Genomic DNA, 18,104 nt, shown 5'->3' with positions numbered 1-18,104 from the left:
TTTAAGAAAGGCATTGACGTTTATGGATAGGTACACATTGGTGCAACGACAGTGCTTTTTTTCGCCAATGTGCTTTTTAAATCATCACCCGTTTGGCGAAGTAGGCTGTGATTCGATGATAAATTAACAGGCACCGCATCAATTATATGCAACGCAGGATAAACTAGTAATATCATCAACCATGTGAAGTTAACTAGTGATTATAAAATGGATTGTTTTTTATAAGATAAGTTTAATGCTAGCTAGCAACTTACCTTGGCTCCTTGCTGCACTCGCGTAACAGATAGTCAGCCCGCCACGCAGTCTGCTCGTGGAGTGCAATGTAATCGGCCATAATCGGTGTCCAAAAATGACTATTACCGATTGTTATGAAAACTTGAAATCAGCCCTAATTAATCGGCCATTCCGATTAATCGGTCGACCTCTAGTATGGTTACGTAAGACAGATGGTTACTTAAGGCAAAAACGAAAGTAGGGTGGTTGGTCGGCGTGGATAGGTGGGCGTACATCTAGTAACCCAAAGGTTGCGAGTTTGAATCTCATCATGGACAACTTTGGCATTTTAGCTAATTAACAACTTTTCAACTATTTACTACTACACCTAACCTTAACCCTTTTAGCTAACCTTAACCCTTTAACCTAACTTCTAAACTTAACCCCTAGCCTAGCTAACGTTAGCCACCTAGCTAGAATTCATAACACATCAAATACGTAGCATATTGTACATTTAGCAAATTCATAACATATATAATACGAATTGTAATTCTTAACATATGATACGAAATGGGTGATGGACATCCACAAATTAATATGTACCATACGAAACTTAACACATTAAACTAAATTGATTGTCTCGGATTCATGTACAGAATAATACGAAGCGCTTTGAAGTAGAAACTGATCCTCACTGTATATATTGCATGTATTGTAGCCAATATATTAATAATCACCTGTATTGTAGCCTACCAGTATCTAGAAATAACCACCCATGGTCTCATTCCTCATTTAGTTTTTACCTACAGTATATGATGTGCAGTATTTGAGTTTATTTTATTTTTACGGGACAGTGCACATTAATCAACGTTTCAGTCAAAGTGCCGGTTTTAGCCAGCCGGCTAATTTTCAACCGCAATCCCTAGGCAGGTTATTAAAAACAATTACAATATAGACAATCATTGAGCAGTGAGCACACGCAGAGCAACATAGGACAAGCAAGACATAGCATACAGACAGAGCAACATAGGACAAGCAAGACGTAGCATACAAACAGAGCAACATAGAACAAAAAGCAGCAAGACAAAATTCATAAAAGCAACAAAGTGTTTCCACACCTGACAAGCTACAAACAACAGACAACATGGAAAGCAGCAATACACAGCTAGGGATTATGTTCACAAAGCTGATTGACCTTTAGCCAGGTCTTCATGCATTTTGTGAAAGTGTGATAGGTGGTGCAGTTATGTGTGTCTGATGGCAGTGTATTCCAGACATGGGAAGCTCTCACAGAGAAAGCAGATTTACTAAAGGTGCTTTTCTTTAAGGGAACTATACAGTCACCTCTCATGGCAGACCTTGTGGATCTGCTGCCAAATGTTTGGGTTTTCTGTTTAACAAAAATACTGAGTGGAGGGGAAGCTAGGCCATTTAGGATCTTGAATACAAGACATGCGTCGGTGTATTGCACACGATTTTCCCAACTCAGGAGCTCATGCTTTCTAGGAATGCAACAGTGATGATGGCTATTGGGCTTCCTATCAAGCACTTTGAGAGCCTGTTTGTAGACAGACTGAATAGGTTTTAATGTTGTACAGCAAGCTTGGGCCCAACTAGTCAAGCAGTATGTTAAGTGGGGGAGTATCATAGATTTGAAGTACAGTTTTGCTACCTCTGTAGTGAAACAATTTCGTATAAATCGGAAATTAGCTAGGTTGAATTTGGTTATTTGAATTACCTTTTTCACATGCTTTTTAAAAGAGGTTGGAATCAAGTATGATGCCAAGGTACTTGGCATCAGACACCACCTGGAGCTTCTCCCCTGACACATAGACATCTGGCTCAGTAGCATCTGTTGCCCTCTTTGTGAAGAACATGCAAACTGTTTTTTTCACATTGAGATGCAAACACGAGTCACTTTGTAACCTGGACCATTACAGTAGTGAGTTATTGTGCAGCTTGTTGTTTGCTCTTTGCATGCACATACAGTGGGGAGAACAAGTATTGGATACACTGCCGATTTTGCAGATTTTCCTACTTACAAAGCATGTAGAGGTCTGTAATTTTTATCATAGGTACACTTCAACTGTGAGAGACAGAATCTAAAACAAAAATCCAGAAAATCACATTGTATGATTTTTAAGTAATTAATTTGCATTTTATTGCATGACATAAGTATTTGATACATCAGAAAAGCAGAACTTAATATTTGGTACAGAAACCTTTGTTTGCAATTACAGAGATCATACGTTTCCTGTAGTTCTTGACCAGGTTTGCACACACTGCAGCAGGGATTTTGGCCCACTCCTCCATACAGACCTTCTCCAGATCCTTCAGGTTTCGGGGCTGTTGCTGGGCAATACGGACTTTCAGCTCCCTCCAAAGATTTTCTATTGGGTTCAGGTCTGGAGACTGGCTAGGCCACTCCAGGACCTTGAGATGCTTCTTACGGAGCCACTCCTTAGTTGCCCTGGCTGTGTGTTTCGGGTCGTTGTCATGCTGGAAGACCCAGCCTCGACCCTTCTTCAATGCTCTTACTGAGGGAAGGAGGTTGTTGCCCAAGATCTCGCGATACATGGCCCTATCCATCCTCCCCTCAATACGGTGCAGTCGTCCTGTCCCCTTTGCAGAAAAGCATCCCCAAAGAATGATGTTTCCACCTCCATGCTTCACGGTTGGGATGGTGTTCTTGGGGTTGTACTCATCCTTCTTCTTCCTCCAAACACGGCGAGTGGAGTTTAGACCAAAAAGCTCTATTTTTGTCTCATCAGACCACATGACCTTCTCCCATTCCTCCTCTGGATCATCCAGATGGTCATTGGCAAACTTCAGACGGGCCTGGACATGCGCTGGCTTGAGCAGGGGTCCTTGCGTGCGCTTTTAGATTCCGTCTCTCACAGTTGAAGTGTACCTATGATAAAAATTACAGACCTCTACATGCTTTGTAAGTAGGAAAACCTGCAAAATCGACAGTGTATCAAATACTTGTTCTCCCCACTGTATATAACTGTATCATCTGCATACATTTGAACTTCAGACCCAGTACAGACAGAAGGCAGATCATTAATGTACAGGCTGAACAGGAGGGGCCCCAGTATTGACCCTTGGGGCACTCCCACATCATAGCTAAGAGTGGGCGACAGCTCATTGCTCACTCTGACACACTGAGTTCTGCCTTCAAGGTATGATTTCATCCATCTCAAGGCATCGGGGGAAAAGTTGAACTTGGACAATTTTGTGATGAGAATCTCATGGTCAAATCAAATGTATTTATATAGCCCTTCTTACATCAGCTGCTATATCAAAGTCCTGTACAGAAACCCAGCCTAAAACCCCAAACAGCAAGCAATGCAGGTGTAGAAGCACGGTGGCTAGGAAAAACTCCCTAGAAAGGCCAAAACCTAGGAAGAAACCTAGAGAGGAACCAGGCTATGAGGGGTGGCCAGTCCTCTTCTGGCTGTGCCGGGTGGAGATTATAACAGAACATGGCTAAACAGGTTAACAGTATCAAAAGCCTTCCTTAGGTCCAGAAACACAGCCCCAACAACGCCCCCTTTGTCCATCTTGGACTTCACATTTTACAGAAGAAAGCAGTTGGCCGTTTCTGTGGAGTGTTTCGCTCTGATGCCAAACTGCATGGAGTGTAATGTGAAGGGGCTGTTGTTGAGGTGGGCAATCAGTTGTTCTGCTACACACTTTTCAACAACCTTTGACACCACAGGTAGTATACTAATGGGCCTGTAGTTACTCACGTCAGCAGGGTCGCCCGATTTAAAGATGGCCGTTATTATGGCCGACTTCCGTACCCTTGGAAACACCCCCAGACCAATAGATGTGTTGGTGACCTTAGTAATGGGGCCAATGAGTGACTCTTTGTAGTTTTTAAGAAAGGTAGAGTCCAGCTCAAACACATCTTTGGCTTTAGAGTTCTTTAGTGAGCTAATCACCTTGTTCACCTTTGACTCAGAAACCTCCCTTATGATGAAGACAGCTTGAGTGTCATTCACTAGCACTGAGCCCAAGAAACCAGTGGAGGGGTTCTGTGTCAGTATCCTGACAGTCAATAAAGTAGGAATTGAAGGCTATTGCTATTTCGACTTACAGTATGCTGTAGCTGTTCTCCCCCTGACCAGGACTGTGGTCAAGCTGGCTGCCTCTGTGTCCTGACTACAGTCTGGTTCAGGGAAGTGAGCTTGCTTCTGTTTGGTTTATACAAGCAGGCCCATCATTTCAGATTTTGCCAGTGAAGGATTTTCCCCCCTCTGTTTTTCTTGCTAAAATTTGGCCTTTTGCAGGGATGCGGGGTGCAGATTTTGCTCTCAGACTTGAACATGTAATTAAGTGTGGTATTTTTCTTGTTAATGTCACTGCACAGCTAAAGATCCTCTTTATAGGCCGGAGGGGGGGGGGGGGGGGGGGATTACAGCCCTGGGAACCCAGTGATGGACCACCTATATACTCAGAGAAGTGTCTCTTTCAGCCACACGGAGAAAATTATAGGTTGTAAGGGAGCTTGTTTTATCTCTTCCATTTTTATGGCATGAGTGGATGTTTATAGCCAGAACACATTTTTTTTAAGTCAGTAATTTGTAATGGGCATGTTGCATTGCAAACCCTGGCATGAATGTACACTGAAAACAGGGGCTACTCTTAACATGTAGGTAGGGGTTGTAAAGTGACGTTTGAACCTTCTAGGAGATACTTTAACATTACCTGTGACGATTTGAAAACTAGCACCATTGCCTGTGCCACAGAGGTTTGACGCGTCAGGGAGAGATGGTCTAGTGAGGGATGGCTGAATCAGAAGTGCTTAGAACATTGAGTGAACATGAAGTTCAGAACTCTCCTATATGGGGGCTGAGTGCAAACTCCCCCATTCTTCATGAAGGATGGAGAGATGTAGTGCAGGAGAGAAATCTAATCTACCCCTAGAAAAAATGTGTGTGGTTACATACATCCATATCAACACCATAGCCTCCCCAAACCTGTCCCCTAACCACCTCAGTCCTTATTTTCATAATAATTTTTCTTGGCTCCAGAAAACTATGCAATTTGTGACAACCATTTCCTGTCTGTAGTAACCAGGGAACTCGGAGGGGGAATCACATAGTTTAAGTTTCTCTTAGAACATTTTTCTGTGGTTTAGCATACACAATTCAGTAATTTGCATTTGAATGGTAATGAGCAGTAACGGTTACTTTCGTCCCCTCCACTGTGTGTTGGCACAGGACTATCCTGGCCCAGTCAAACAAACTGTAGACCTTGAGACTGGAATCCCAGGCATGCACTCCCTCCTCTGGTGCTGTGTGCCCTCCAGCTACGCAGACCTCTCCCTATAGCCCCCTTGGCTCCTCATCCAATGGCTGAGCCCCAATAGACTTGCCACTTTGCCTTCTGTGATACTCCCACCCTCTTGTTCACCATCAAGTCCTATATGCTGCAGTTCTACATTTCCCAGCCTAAACTATCATGGATGTCTTATTTTCTATCTACTGTATGTGGAGCATCTTTCATGTTCTAGTAGAACAACCCATATTCACCCAGTCTCATTTGGTTCAGTCACACTGTCTGTACCCCATTACCCCCCCCCCCCCCCCCCCCTGGCTACATAGCTCTCTCACCATCTCAGTGCTTCCCGTTCAGGGATTCCACAGTGCCCCCCTTAGTCGCTAGGGAAACAAACCGTGGCGACCAGGATTCGAAGGATCTCCCCCCCTCTCCAAATAAACTCCAGAGCAGGGGTATGAGCAGAGCAGGAGGGTGTTCTGAAATACTGCTGAGGTAAATGTGAAACCCCCCCTGTGCTTCTCAGTGTAGCGTGGCACCTGGACAAAGGCCCATTCAGTCAAGGACATGGTTGGCATCCTGTTACCTGAGTTTTATGAAACTCTGGAGATTTCCGGGTCTATGGTGGATTGCATGATAATGAAGAGCAGTGCTAGAACTGACACAGATGGGAGGATGTTTGAGTCACCTTTCTCATTTGGCTTTGAACCCCCAGATACAGTTTAGGTTGTGAATAATCCCCCCTCAAATGAAATCTGTAAGGACTCAATTCTATCTGAAGTTTGATTCTGAAAGTGATCCTCTTCCTCTGTCCACATCTCTTCCCACAGGTCTCAGGGAACAGTGCCCTCTGGTGGACAAAAATCACACAACCATCAAGCCTGTAGAGATTGTTTGAATGTTCAATGTAAGTTATTCAGTATACCGGTAACAGGTTTAGACTTTGCCCTCTTTTCATGCCACCATTCATTGTGGTGAAAAGAACCCTCTGACAGAGAGGGTTTGAGTGTAAATGGCTGTTCTGCCTCTCATAACATGTGAGCCTATTCTCAGGACTGGAAACTATATTAGTTTCCCACAATTGTTTGCACATGTTTGCTGAATCTTTGGACCATTTTCCCAAAACTCTAAACACAAAACCACAAACCCAAAATGTAAAACTTTACAAATCTCGAGCAAAAGCAGACACTGCATTCATAACTGTTTTACCTCTTTCCATAGTGTTTTTTTTAGCATCAAAATGACACACGCGCGTCATGAATAGATCTGTCTACTAACCAATACACTGATGTGCTCAACACAAAACGCTACTATGAATATCCCATCAGTAGGTTTATGCCTTTTGCATTTTCAGTGTTACACTGTAGCCGGTTGTAAAAGATTGTTACATTAATGTATACCTCTGAAATATACATAAATGGACACACACAAATGCCATACAGTAACAAAAACTTTGTAATTTATTTCCAAAATGCAGTATTTTTATAACACTTGTTTTGTATGTAACACTTTCCAGACCCAACAGGAGAAAACCAGGAAAAACATTCAGTAAGAATGGGTTTTCTGTACAAAAATAAAAAATGAAAGTGGCTCATTGTTTCAAAACTCTAAATACAAAAATACAAAAACACATGCAAAATGTAAGAAAAAATACAGTAGGCTCCATCCTGCCTCCTGTTTTGGTCTGGCCACAGCACCTCATCTACATCGCAAGCGATGTTCTCCCTGGCTAAACAGAGGGGAAAGAATCTTCTGGAGTGACGGATCCAGCCACCGAAAGCCCCCATATCAACTTCATCCACATGCGTCCTCCATTGCCTGGACAAGAGGCATGCGTGCGAGGGGATGGCGGTCATACATACACCTTCCATCGCCATGCTGAAAAAAACTCTTAATTTGGGTTTAGGAATGGGGAATATGGTGGAGGAATGGGGAATATGGTGGGAGGTATAGAACAATAAATTGTGGGTGGTCGATGAACCAGTTGCGGACCAGAGCAGCCTGGTGGAAACTCACGTTGTCCCAGATGACAACATACCTGAGCTGCTCTGGTCCACCCCTCTGCTTGGCTGGAATGAGGATGCCATGTAGTGTGTCCAGGAATGTGATGAGAAGGGCGGTGTTGTAGGGATCAAGGTTGGCATGGTGATGGAGGATGCCACGCTGTCCAGGGACAGTCACAATGGCACGGTGGCCAATAATGTTCCGTACCCTTCTTCTGGTTAGGTTGAAGCCAGCCTCATCAATGTAAATATAAACGCGCTGAATTGCAGCGGCATCCAGCTCCAAGACTCTCTAAAACAGACAAGACAATATGTGACATAGACCTAGAAGACATAGAACAGTCAATATGGTGAGGCACAATACACTGGATTACAGTACTGTAATGTGTCTATACAGTGCTGAAATGATAGTAAATTCACAGTATAGTACTTACTTGCACATATTCATAACGCTGTTCTTTAACTCTCTCTGAGTTTTGCTGAAATGGCACCATGTAGACCTGTTTCATCCGGATTCGGTTGTGCTGTAATACACGGTCCAATGTAGACAAGCCCACCTGGTGAATGTTATTGAATATTGTGTTGTCTGCAATTATGTGGTTCTGGATTTTTCGTAGTCTAATGGTATTGTTTGCCACCACCATGTTCACAATAGCGGTCTCCTGTTCTGGTGTGAACAGCCAGTGTCTTCCACCATAGCTGTCTCTCAGTTCTGCAGAAGATCCACAAATATGATATGATTGGTTACAGTAAGCAAAAATAATCTATTTTATTAGGCCTACTGATATGTTGGACTGCAGTATACTACAGTATACATACATAAAGAGCATAGTGTAGATGGTAGGTAACTTACTGGTTCTCATTTCTGAATGTATGGATCATAGATGCAACGTAGTGGCTCAGGTTGGGCTGAACTCTCTGCCCAGCCTCCCTCATACTCAATCCATGGTTGAGCACATGGTCAACCAATGTGGCCCTGATCTCATCTGAGACAACTGTCCTCCCTTGTCTTCCTCATCCTCCTCTTCCTCCTCTTACTCTCACTCCTTCACCTCTAGCTCTTGTTTCATCATTGATCATCTTGTTTCATTCCATTTTCCTCCAAAACAGGAGAGCTCATCTGTGGCTTTTTATAGCGCTAAAGCTCTGATTTCTAAGTGAACAATTCAGCAACTAGTGTTTACACCTGTGAGGAGTGGGTGTTGCCAATTGGTGTGTAGAGTTTGTCATTGTTTTCCAAAGGGACTAAAGAGATTTTAATTTTGAATATTGTGCCTAATGTAGAGAACTGTGTGTAGTGTTTTGTGTGATATAGAATTGAAAACTGAGTGTAAAGCAGGAATTGTGCTTACGATTTTGCAGACTTGGTTTAGGGATTTGGTGCATGAGTTTCTGGTTTCGGTGATTGCGTTTCAAGTTCCAATTTTAGTCTGTAAACAATTGGGAAAAACTGTAATCCTAACAGTATTTCCTGTAGCATGTTGGTATCTTTACCAAGCACTGGACCCATGCCTGAGAGGGAGGGGGGAGATGTAGAGATGTTCTCATCCTCTGTCCCAGCTCTCTGTTGACACACTAGCTGTAGTGCTGGGGCACCTGGGCACAGTGTTTAAACTGCTGAATTTCACTGAGAGTTTCTTGGGTGATTTGAGTAAAAAAGAAGAGGCCTTCAGCTGGTTGCACACACTGTGGCCTCTTAAAGGCCAACAGAGGGGTTTCACACAGAAAAAAGTAAATCACCGGATTAAGCGTTCCCCGTCTCTCACTGCTGCTAACCAGTAATGTTACTGTGGTTACCTTAATGTAGTTCATTTTGGCCTTATCAGAGTGGTACAGCGAAAAAAAAGATAATTGAGGAGTAATGTAAGTACAGTTTATGTGCTGGGTTCTTAGCAAGAGGGTGGTGGAGGATGTGGTGGAGCAAGCCAATCATGGGAGGCTAGGGGGTCAAAGCTTCCCTCTGAAGGGTAGGAGTAGTAGGACAGGGTACCCTCTGAAGGGTAGGAGAAGTAGTACAGGGTACCCTCTGAAGGGTAGGAGAGGTAGGACAGGGTACCCTCTGAAGGGTAGGAGAAGTAGGACAGGGTACCCTCTGAAGGGTAGGAGAAGTAGGACAGGGTACCCTCTGAAGGGTAGGAGAAGTAGGACAAGGTACCCTCTGAAGGGTAGGAGAAGTAGGACAGGGTACCCTCTGAAGGGTAGGAGAAGTAGGACAGGGTACCCTCTGAAGGGTAGGAAAAGTAGGACAGGGTACCCTCTGAAGGGTAGGAGAAGTAGGACAGGGTACCCTCTGAACGGTAGGAGAAGTAGGACGAGGTACCCTCTGAACGGTAGGAGAAGTAGGACAGGGTACCCTCTTTGGGAAATTCTTTCAGGACAGGTGAAGGATTATTTGTGTTCTTTTGAAAAACCATCAAGAGGAAATGAAAGCAGGTCCATCTCCAGACAGAATATTAGTCCATGGAGCTCCTACATCAAACATGGAACACCTGAAACCCATGACTTATTTTAGGCAAGGGTCCCAGAACTACTATAACGATAGGGGAGGAGATGTGTTAATAATATGGGTGTAAGACTTATATTCATGTACACTGAGTATACAAAACATGAAAAACACCTGCTCTTTCCATGACGTAGACTGACCAGGTGAATCCAGATGAAATCTATGATGTCACTTGTTAAATCCACTTCAATCAGTGTAGATGAAGGGGAGGAGACAAGTTAAAGAAGGATTTTAAAACCTTGAGACAATTGAGACATGGATTGTGTATGTGTGCCATTCAGAGGGTGAATGAGCAAGACAAAATATTTAAGTGCCTTTGAAAGGGGTATGGTAGTAGGTGCCAGGCACATCGGTTTGTGTAAAGAACTGCAACGCTGCTGGGTTTTTAACACTCAAAAGTTTCCCGTGTGTATGTAACCGATGTGAAATGGCTAGCTAGTTAGCGGTGGTGCGCGCTAATAGCGTTTCAATCGGTGATGTCACTCGCTCTGAGACCTTGAAGTAGTTGTTCCCCTTGCTCTGCAAGGGCCGCGGCTTTTGTGGCGCGATGGGTAACGATGCTTCGTGGGTGGCTGTTGTCGATGTGTGCAGAGGAGAGGGACGGAAGGGGCGAGCCCAGGTAGGGGCGAGGACAGGGACGGAAGTATACTGTTACACGTATCAAGAGTGATCAAGCACCCAAAGAACATCCAGCCAACTGGACAGCTGTGGCAAGCATTGGAGTCAACATGGGCCAGCATCCCTGTGGAACGCTTTCGTGTAACGTCCATGCCCTGATTAATTAAGGCTGTTCTGTTCCACTAAATATTAGGAAGGTGTTCTTAATGTTTTGTACACTCAGTGTATGTGCAAGACTGACAAGCCCAGATACACATAAAAGCCACTGCAGCAGCTTTCTGATGTCTCTCACTGGTTTACTATACGGATTATACGGATTATAATGCAATAAAACGTGGATTCCAGTAAAAACTTTTTGAACAAATAATTTTTCAATCATTCAGGTAATTTGTAAATGGTCATTTATCAGTGGTCTGGGTTTGATCTGATGAGACTTTTGCTTTGTCTTCACTCTGGTGGAGAATTGGAGAGATACTTTGTTAAATGGAGCAGAATTCTCAAAGTCATTTTCAAATCCCTTTTGAGAAGATTCGTTCCTTGTAAAATTCACAACCTAAATGTTTCAGAGCAATATCAACTTTATGGAGGAATTATGGGTAGAAAATGTTTTGCTATTTAGTTCACTGTGCAGCTGGCTTTTCTTCTGCTAGGTAAATAACAGCGACAATATGATGAACCATCTTCTTAGCAGCACATGAAGTCTCGGCTTCTCTGTGTTACCGTGCCAACCCTAATCCGTGTCTGGCGGGTCAACACCCCTCGTGTCCCCCCGTGCCAAGTGTCATAAACTTTTGTTTCTCCTACGTAACATATTTGTTAGTGCGTCTTTTATGTGCTGCTGCTGAGTCAAATGAAGGCCAGCTGACATTATCTCTATTTTTCATCTCCCTCTGTGGTCCCATGAGGCTGTGTGTTTAGACAACAGTCAAATCATGATGGAGTAGTACCATGCCTTTACATCCACAGGTATGGGTCAGTACAGAAGATGTAGGCATGTATGCTATACTTTACATGTGGAGAGTGATGTAGAGGTTGGTGTGCCAGTGATGCAGTGTGTGAATCACAGTATGTGTAAAGTTCCACCTTGGATTCCCACTCTGATGGCAGTCTTGGTCTCCATACCTGGGGGTAGAAATGTGAATTCCCCATGGGTTAAGTCATCCTCACAGAGACAATGCTGAGCTGTACCAGAGGGAGGGAGATAAAGAGACTGCTCTGACAAACTAGGTACTTGGTACAGATGTGAATGAAGTGTTTGCACATCTGAGGACAGTGAAGAGAGACGAGTGTAGTAAGAGCACTCCCTATTCTTCATTCCTGTTTGATTTACAACTGTTCGGTTTTAGAACCGAACTGCCCCTCCACTCTGCTATGGAAAGAGGACATTCTGTCATGGCATTCCTTGAGTGGCATCAAAGCAAGGCATCAAAATAAAAAGCCAACAAGTGAATAGTTGTTCAACGGAAATTCAATGGAAATAAGTCCCAGACTTTATTGTGTGTTATCCTCGATGATTTTACTCATGCGCATGTATGGCTTTTTCAAGTTTTATGTGTGCTTGTTTTTTTAAATGGTCGAATTAATAAACTAAACTAAAACCATAAACTGATATATCATACCATCTATCATATCATATGAAGGATATATTATAATACAACTATAGAGATAATTATTAATACTAATAAAGTTATACACAAATTACATTGTTATCACTTTCAAAATAGAGCAAATTATAATAATATCGTAGGTGGAATTATGAATTATATTTACATGTATCCGACTATAATTATATACAATCATGCAATAATCTGTATGATAGGCTAATGGTAATTATCGATGAACTGTCTTGAAGAAACTCTGGCAAAACTTTTGAATTGGAAAAGAAACAGAAAAGTTATACAAAACTCTATTACGCTTTTCGATTGCACTGTTTCGTGGTGAATTACATACTTTGCGTTTTCCTTTCGACATCAATCGTTAGAGCGCAGGATGCTTGCCAAGAACATAGCCATCTTGAGGAGGGAGCTGTGGGAGTGGAGTGACTAAAGAAAGAAGCGTTAAGATTTGTTTCCCTCCTCGCTCGTTCAGCGGGGTCTCTATATAAAGCACTGAGATGCCGCTGTAAAGTTAGTCAACAGTCACAAAGTTACTCTGCCCTCTAGGACCGCAGCCAACGAGTACAGCTCCACTTCAGCACCAATTTAGCAAACGGGAAATACTCAACAGGCGCAGAAGCTTTTGGATAATTGCCGGATAATTCCAGTGAATCCAGTGATTGAGGTTAGCATGTTTTTCTACATTTAATCAGATTTATTCTGCAACATGTATTCACCATGTAATTCTATGCTTTTGGGTGCCACTGAGTTCAAACATTTTATAATGTTCAGAATTGATAAGAATATGTGAATGTATTTAAAAAACAAATGTTTTCTTTTATCAATGCTGTTGTAAATTATTTAGCCTGTCATGAAACACTACACATTTCAATATTGTCTTGAACATTGTTATAACACATGCAAGTGCAGTGCTCCAGCCATCATCGCTGTCCACATTTCTACTTCTGTGAAATAATGTCAATCCCAGGTGTCAATTCCTAGAGAGCAATTTAATGAAAACTGTGCATACAGTATGTAGCTTATATCAACAATATAGCTATTTTGAGTTAGGTTTACCTAGGAGCATGTGTTGTCAACTTGTCCAAGGGGAGTTGTGTTGATGTGTGACACTCCTTGGTTTGACATTGGGGGCAGTATAGAAGAGTTACTGCAGAGCCACCAGGTGAGAGCCCACCAGGCTCCTCTGTGTGTGTGTGTGTGTGTGTGTGTGTGTGTGTGTGCGTGTGTGCGTGCGTGCGTGCGTGCGTGCGTGCGTGCGTGCGTGCGTGCGTGCGTGCGTGCGTGCGTGCGTGCGTGGCAGGCTGCTCTGTCTGACACTCAGGTATAACATTCATGAGAATGATGAGAAAGGCCCAGAAATAAAGACTGGTGGAGGTTTGGTGTGAGAAGGTAGGCCGGGACACAAAGAGAGTGCCAGAGGAGGGGTGTGGTGGGATGGTTGGGCTGCCTCAGGCCAGTCGGCTGGCTCCCATCACTGGCTGGGGCTGCTTGGCGCTGTGACAGTGTGTTGACACAGACCGGCCGTCAGACCTCAAGCCGCCATTCCAGGCTGAGAGAGAGAGGAGGAATTGAAGGATGCAGGGAGCAGTGCTATGACTGCGCTCTCTCTTTCCTTCTCTCTCCCTCTCTGCCATGCCTTCTCCTGCCGGCTGATTTAGTAGCCCTGCTGTTTGTCTTCTCCTGGCCAATGGGGTTGTGGCTGAGGCTGGGAGCCTGCCTTGTGCCCTGTGAGCCCTGTGTGCTGTGGCAAAGGAGGATGAGAACCACACACTACCTCATATTCATACTAAAATGTTCTGTTTTAGTAAATAACTCTACATCTGTCTCTTCCCCCCTCTCTCTTTATTTGGCTTTCTCTCCCTCTATTTTCATCTCTCTATCCAGCATTCTCTCTCATTAACTAATAACCCTTTCTGCTGTAGTTCTTCCCTACTCCCTCTCTCCCTCTACTGTTTTAGATTGTGATTTTGCAGGTCAGCCAGAGGACGATCAGAGAGAGGTTACAGAGATGATGGGCTTCTTGAACCTGACTGATTACTCTCTTTCCACCCAGATTATATATCACTCTGGAATCCAGGGCCATTAAGGACAATTAATGGCTTTAATGAAATATCTGCAGTTATGTTTACTGATAGATCATAGTTCCAAAGGGGTTGAGTAAAAGTGAATTTCCTTAGTCACTGTGTTGAGCAATCGATGGAAGATTACAATTAGTCATTATTATGGATCCTAAAGGATATCCCCAGGTAATTGCTGTATTATGACAGAGCTGAAAAGAGCTTTGAAAGGATTTGGCTGCCTCTCTAAAGTCAAATTGAAGATGATCAGGTACAATGTGGAGATTAAATTTATGAGAAATTGTCTGACTACTGAAAGCCTTGTAGAGAGAGTGTATCCTTGGATATGGAGTAATACCACTCATTTGGCTACATAGCTGATGCCTGCTGGACTGTTCATTTATCACGGTACTCCGTTTTGTTTATTTTTAATTTTTTTGTTTATCTGTCGGCCCTAGCCCAGAACTCAGGCCCTGTGTGTAGTTAACCTACCCTCTCTGCCCACTCATTGTCATTTTACCTGTTGTTGTTGTCTTAGCTGATTAGCTGTTATTGTCTTACCCGTTGTTGTCTTAGCTAGCTCTCCCAATCAACACCTGTGATTACTTTATGCCTCGCTTTATGTCTTTCTCAAATGTCAATATGCCTTGTGTACTGTTGTTTAGGATAGTTATCATTGCTTTAGTTTACAGTGGAGCCCCTAGTCCCACTCTACATGCCTCAGATTCCTCCTTTGTCCCACCCCCCACACATGCGGTGACCTCACCCAGTATAACCAGCACGTCCAGAAATGCATCCTCTCTTATCGTCACTCAGTGCCTGGGCTTACCTCCACTGTACCCGCACCCCACCATACCCCTCTCTGCACATTATGCCCTGAATCTATTCTACCACGCCCAGAAATCTGCTCCTTTTATTCTCTGTCACCAACGCACTAGACGGCCAGTTTTGATAGCCTTTAGCCGTACCCTCATCCTACTCCTCCTCTGTTCCTCGGGTGATGTGGAGGTTAACCCAGGCCCTGCGTGTCCCCAGGCACTCATTTGTTGACTTCTGTAATCGAAAAAGCCTTGGTTTCATGCATGTTAACATTAGAAGATTTCCATACCCAACTACAACATTTTCAGTCAAGATAGAACTGCCAAAGGGGGAGGAGTTGCAATCTACTGCAGAGATAGCCTGCACATTTCTGTCATACTTTCCAGGTCTATGCCCAAACAGTTCGAACCTCAAACCTCTCTCCAGAAATAAGTCTCTCACTGTTGCCGCCTGTTATAGACCCCCTCAGCTCCCAGTTGTGCCCTGGACACCATATGTGAATTGATTGCCCCTCATCTATCTTCAGAGTTCGTTCTGTTAGGTGACCTAAACTGGGATATGCTTAACACCCCGGCAGTCCTACAATCTAAGCTAGATGCCCTCAATCTCACACAAATCATCAAGGAACCTACCAGGTACAACCCTAAATCCATAAACATGTGCACCCTCATAGATATTATCCTGACCAACTTGCCCTCCAAATACACCTCTGCTGTTTTCAATCAGGATCTCAGCGATCACTGCCTCATTGCCTGCATCCGCTATGGGTCCGCGGTCAAACAACCACCACTCATCACTGTCAAACGCTCCCTAAAACACTTCTGCGAGCAGGCCTTTCTAATCGACCTGGCCCGGGTATCCTGGAAGGATATTGACCTCATCCCGTCAGTCAAGGATGCCTGGTCGTTTTTTAAAAGTAATTTCCTCACCATCTTAAATAAGCATGCCCCTTTCAAAAAATGTAGAACTAAGAACAGATATAGCCCTTGGTTCACTCCAGACCTGACCGCCCTTGACCAGCACAAAAACATCCTGTGGCGGACTGCAATTGCATCGAATAGTTCCCGCGATATGCAACTGTTTAGGAAAGTCAGGAACCAATACACGCAGTCAGTCAACCAATACAGTCAGTCAGGAAAGCAAAGGCTAGTTTTTTCAAACAGAAATTTGCATCCTGTAGCTCTAACTCCAAAAAGTTTTGGGACACTGTGAAGTCCATGGAGAACAAGAGCACCTCCTCCCAGCTGCCCACTGCTCTGAGGCTAGGTAAGGCTAGGCATTTCTCTACGGCTGGCCATGCTTTCCTCCTGGCTACCCCAACCCCGGCCAATAGCTCCGCCCCCCCCCCGCAGCTACTTGCCCGAGCCTCCCCAGCTTCTCATTCACCCAAATCCAGATAACAGATGTTCTGAAAGAGCTGCAAAACCTGTACCTGTACAAATCAGCCGGGCTAGACAATCTGGACCCTCTCTTTCTAAAACTATCCGCCGCCATTGTTGCAACCCCTATTACCAGTCTGTTCAACCTCTCTTTCGTATCGTCCGAGATCCCTAAAGATTGAAAAGCTGCCGTGGTCATCCCCCTCTTCAAAGGGGGAGACACTCTAGACCCAAACTGTTATAGACCTATATTCATCCTGCCTTGCCTCTCTAAAGTCTTCGAAAGCCAAGTTAATAAACAGATCACTGACCATTTCGAATCCCACCGTACCTTCTCCGCTGTGCAATCCGGTTTCCGAGCTGGTCACGGATGCACCTCAGCCACGCTCAAGGTACTAAGCGATATCATAACCGCCATAGATTAAGAAAACAGTACCGTGTAGCTGTCTTCATCGATCTGGCCAAGGCTTTCGACTCTGTCAATCACCGTATTCTTATCGGCAGACTCAATAGCCTTGGTTTCTCAAATGACTGCCTTGCCTGGTTCACCAACCACTTTGCAGACAGAGTTCAGTGTGTCAAATTGGAGGGCCTGTTGTCTGGACCTCTGACATTCTCTATGGGGGTACCACAGGGTTCAGTTCTCGGGCCGACTCTTTTCTCTGCATATTTCAATGATGTCGCTCTTGCTGCGGGTGATTCCCTGATCCACCTCTACGCAGACGACACCATTCTGTATACATCTGGCCCTTCTTTGGACACTGTATTACCTAACCTCCAAACGATCTTCAATGCCATACAACACTCCTTCCGTGGCCTCCAACTGCTCTTAAACGCTAGTAAAACCAAATGCATGCTTTTCAACCGTTCGCTGCCCGCACCCGCCCGCCTGACTAGCATCACTACCCTGGACGGTTCTGACCTAGAATATGTGGACAACTACAAATACCTAGGTGTCTGGCTAGACTGTAAACTATCCTTCCAGACTCATATTAAACATCTATAATCCAAAATCAACCCGTAGCACGCGCTCCAGCAGGTATATCTCACTGGTCATCCCCAAAGCCAACACCTCCTTTGGCCGCCTTTCCTTCCAGTTCTCTGCTGCCAGTGACTGGAACGAATTGCAAAAATCGCTGAAGCTGGAGACTTATATTTCCCTCACTAACTTTAAACATCAGTTATCTGAGCAGCTAACCGATCGCTGCAGCTGTACATAGTCCATCTGTAAATAGCCCACCCAATCTACCTACCTCATCCCCATATTGTTAATCTGCTAAATTGTAATTACTTCTCTACTATGGCCTATTTATTGCCTACCTCCTCACGCCATTTGCACACACTGTATATAGACTTATAGTTATGCAATTTGTTCTCAATGTGGTGAGATCTGCTGTGATATCATTTCCCGGACTGATGTATTGCAACCAGTGAAAATGCCTCAAGTAAAATGGATCAATACCTATAGTACAGTTACCCATGGCAAGAACCAGGGTTCTCTTGCATTAGCTCAGTCGTCTGTCTGGCCATGTGCTTTGCTCTGTAGCCTGTTTTGTTGGCTGGCCGGCTCACAGTGTGTTTTCTCCCCACAGCATCGTGTCTGCTGTGCT

This window comes from Salvelinus namaycush, chromosome 30, assembly GCF_016432855.1.
Source record: "Salvelinus namaycush isolate Seneca chromosome 30, SaNama_1.0, whole genome shotgun sequence".
In the NCBI taxonomy this organism is placed as follows: Eukaryota; Metazoa; Chordata; class Actinopteri; order Salmoniformes; family Salmonidae; genus Salvelinus; species Salvelinus namaycush.
This window is presented reverse-complemented; position numbering follows the sequence as displayed.